The sequence below is a fragment of the Schistocerca gregaria genome, chromosome 4 (assembly GCF_023897955.1).
Source record: "Schistocerca gregaria isolate iqSchGreg1 chromosome 4, iqSchGreg1.2, whole genome shotgun sequence".
NCBI lineage: Eukaryota > Metazoa > Arthropoda > Insecta > Orthoptera > Acrididae > Schistocerca > Schistocerca gregaria.
The window spans coordinates 151,407,603-151,411,882 of NC_064923.1; the positions used below are offsets into that span (position 1 = coordinate 151,407,603).

Here is a 4,280-nt window from a genome sequence, read left to right on the forward strand (position 1 = left end):
TTTAGAATATTGGGGAAAAGGGTAAATAACAGTACGAACACACTAGCTTAATATCAGGTGATAGTGTGACATCAGCTACTGGTTTGATGATGGCTCAAAGACGATGAAGAGTATCAAATTCATAAATTTTTACTATCACGTGAAAGGCAGTCCGTGTGTGGGAATATTCCTTCAGTTATACAGGATATCTTTTCGAGCAGCAGGGGAAACAAACGCTTGGCACATATAATGCTGAAAGGAATCTAAAAATTATAAACCATTTTACACTCAAACGAATAATTATGGAACTGTGGCTATTTTTCTGTAGCTTACAATGATTGGTGGGGAACCACACAAAATAACTAATTTATACGGAAGAAGTTCAGATTACAAAGATTTTATGGATGTACTTAGTCTGAACGCAGAATGTTGATCTCGAAATGCTGTGGTTGTGAACGAAGCGACAGACGGTAATAGTACAGGAACGCTGTACTTTCTCTGGAGTTTTTAGGCAGCATTTCTTGGCGAATGCTGTGATGCTGATGTGACATACTTTTCTTCGTCCGTATTCGCCATGTATTGTAAACATAGACAAGAAAGTATCCCGCTTGACCGCTTGTTTCAACATCAGTGAACATCTTTATTCAGAACACAGCCCGAAGGTCGTTTCTGTTAACAAAAACTTCGACATAAGTTATTAACTAAACCCTTGACCAAACAAAACAACTCAAGAAGTTTAATTTTGTATATCCAGGTCAGAAGTTCTTAAAAACTCCATGATACTTCTGTAACTGAAAATGTATAATAGAAATTATTTTTATTTATTTACTGCCGAACTAGTACTGGGCACATGCCCATCGTCAGCAGCATCTGCATGAAGAAAAAACAACACATTCAAAATAAAGCTCTCTTCAGTGTATACAATTGGTATTACTCAACATGACTGCTACTTTTTCGAATGATTCAACTTGCCTAATAAAGGATGTATCAAAAAGATGCACCCGATTTGGCACGTCTATATTTCTGAAACTAATAAACATACACAATGAATTTTGTTTTTTGATAAACTGGAAACTCAAAAAGCTTTTTTCATACCTTTTCATAGATGTTCAATGTTTCCTCCCCCCCCCCCCCCCTTCGAGATCCCTTGAGAAGCGCAGCATTTGTCAATGCGGTATTCAAATTGTTCCCACACTGCAGCGAGCATATCTTGAGTTACACCTTCCACAGCTCCTGTTATGCGAGGTCTTGGTTCACTCATTATTGTTGGTGAGGGAGGGACACAGAGTTTTTTATAAACCCCCCCACAAGAAATAATCACATACAATCTAGTCCGGCGACCTTGGAGGCTAGTAATGTAAGGCTGAATCATTTAGCCCACTGCGGCCAATCTATCGTTCAATAAGCCTTTGGTTTAAAAAGTCCCGCACTTCCCGATGGCCGGCCGGAGTGGCCGTGCGGTTCTAGGCACTACAATCTGGAGCCGCGCGACCGCTGCGGTCGCAGGTTCGAATCCTGCTTCGGGCATGGATGTGTGTGATGTCCTTCGGTTAGTTCGGTTTAAGTAGTTCTAAGTTCTAGGGGACTGACGACCTCAGGTGTTAAGTCCCATAGTGCTCGGAGCCAACTTCTGGATGCGAGTGCGGCGGTACCCCATCCTGTTGGTAAATGAAGTCGTTCGAATCAGTCTCCAAATGGGAGAAGAGAAAGTTCTCAACTATATCGAGATATCTGCTTCCTGTAACAGTGTTCTCGGCGGGACACATATCTTTTCCCGTGAAACTGCACAAAACACGTAAAATTTTGGAGAGTCCCTCTCATGTTGTACAACTTATGTGGTTGTTCCGCCACCCATATTCTCACATTATGATGGTTCATCTTTCCGTTTAAATGGAAGGTTGCCTCGTCGCTAAATACTTAGCTTGGAAGAAAACTGTCATCCTCCATCTTGCCAAAAACAAAATTATAAAACTCCAAGCGTTGTTGTTTGCCGCCTTCACGAAGAGCTGAATTTTATGTGGTTTAATGTGCAAGCGTCGACGCAACACACGCCAGACGGACATCAGTGGCATGTAGAACTGTAGAGCAGCACGGCTAACGGATTTCTGCGAAGTCCTCGTGAAACAGTGGCGGATGCGTTCGACGTCTGTGTCAGACACTCGGGGACGGCCGGTGATTGCCTTTACACATACAGCCGGTTTCTCGGAATTGTTCACACCATCGTCTAATGCTCTGTGCTGTAGGGGTATACACTCCATACCTAGTACGAAAGTCACGCTGAATGGCTATTACTGACCCGCAATGCGCATAACTTAGAACACAAAATGCTTTGTTGTCCCGACACAATTATTACTAGAACTGAAATGGGCGCAAATGGCTCCTCCCTAGAGGGAACTATGTAAAACTGAAAAGTTTGCACTTTCCAACGTTTCGCTGTTCACGCACATATCTCAGATAACTAATAGTTATGATATTTTTGCCAACGGCCTTGTCGCAGTGGTAACACCGGTTCCCGTCAGGTCACCGAAGTTAAGCTGTGTCGGGCTGGGCTAGTACTTGGATGGGTGACCATCCGGTCTGCCGAGCGCTGTTGGCAAGCGAGATGCACTCAGCCCTTGGGAGGCAAAGTGAGGAGCTACTTGATTGAGAAGTAGCGGCTCCAGTCCCGTAAACTGACATGCGTCCGGGAGAGCGGTGTGCTGACCACATGCCCCTCCATTTCCGCATCCAGTGACGCCTTTCGAATAAGGATGACGTGGCGGTCGGTCGGTACCGTTGGGCCTTCTAAGGCCTGTTTGGACGGAGTTTAGTTTAGTTATGATATTTTTAAAATCGCATGATTCTTTTTTGTTCACCCTGTATTAGGCCTGGATGTATGCTCTGATGTGGATGGGAAAGGTGTCATATGTTCGTTGTAAATGTCTTCTGAGGAAAACTGGCTCAAAACTGTTATAACTGGTCTTTGATACACTGGATACCGGCATTAGGAAAGGATTGTCGCCCGAATTCATCCCACACGAGTTCTATCAGAGACAGATCCGCGGGTCTTGCTGGCTGCGGGAACACTTCATCACTGAGCCTGCAGTCCACAGACACACATTTCATGTGTGAATGAGCATTGTCCAGTTGGTAAATGGCACCATCATACTGTTACACGAAGACTCAGGATGTCTCGTGACGTATCGTTAGGTGATCAGAAATCCCTCATTGACTATCAGGCACGACTTCAAGTTATACGCCATGGCTCCCTAAACAATGTCCTCAAGGAGAAACACCTCTGTGCCTCTTCAAAACAATGGAAGAACGAAAACATTCCCCAGGTTTCCACCATAACCGGCGACGATGGTCTTCCGGGGTAGTGCAGAACCGTGATTCATCGCTGAACACAATGGGGTGCCATTCTTGAGCAATCCATGCTTTCCGGTTCAAACGCAGCTCTTCGTTAGACGGTTAGACGACAATTCCCTAGTTTGGCTGTTGCCAGTCTCTGACCAACAGTGCAGGATGACATAGAATGTTGTAGGGAATCTAGCACTTGTTCTCAGATAGGATTCGTAGATGCGAATGGACTACAATATGCTTATTACACAAAATGCCGATCCCTTGTGGTGGTCAGACATGATGGAACAGGACCTTGTCAGTGACCATGAGTGTTCTCACGTTTCCATGCAATCCAACATTGGGCCATTGTCACATACTAATATCTCACAAATCTGGATATTGTATGATTCGAAAAGCCGATCAAATGGAGAACCACAATGAGGCTCGTTTTTAACTCTGCCTGATGCTGATTGCACTGTCCCACACGAGTCTGCGCCGTCTCCTTGTCCTTCAGCCAATATGTGAAGCTGTTCTGGAGTCAGGCGCATATTCTCTAACGTTCCATCACATATTTGCACTTTCGTTTTGGCGCCGTGTAGCTGGATTCATCCCAAATAAATACTGTTCATCACGTCTTTTATGCGGCGACCAGTGTCGACAGAAAGCATTCTGTTTATTTCCCGTTAAAAACAAAAACATTTTTAAACTGGAATTTACGTGCCCATACGATAGAGAGGTCCAAAATTAGTATAATGCGATTTCTGTTTTATCGGTATATATTAACAGGGATATTAAAGCACAAATAATAACCAGCAGTCCAGCAGCGAATGAGCAACGCTACTGTGTTGTGGTAGTTCACAGAGCAACCCAGGGCGGCACATGAGGCGCTGCTGGTGTACTGGTCACTCCTCATGTTTCACTGTCTCTGTTAATATGTAGATAACGGGATCAAACAGAAGATCTCCCTCGACATATCGCAT

General features: G+C 44.3%; 1 pseudogene; it reads left to right on the forward strand.

Moving 5' to 3' along the window:
* Positions 1-2,457: 2,457 nt before the first annotated feature.
* LOC126268379 (5S ribosomal RNA) lies at positions 2,458-2,575 on the forward strand (annotated as a pseudogene).
* Positions 2,576-4,280: the final 1,705 nt, after the last annotated feature.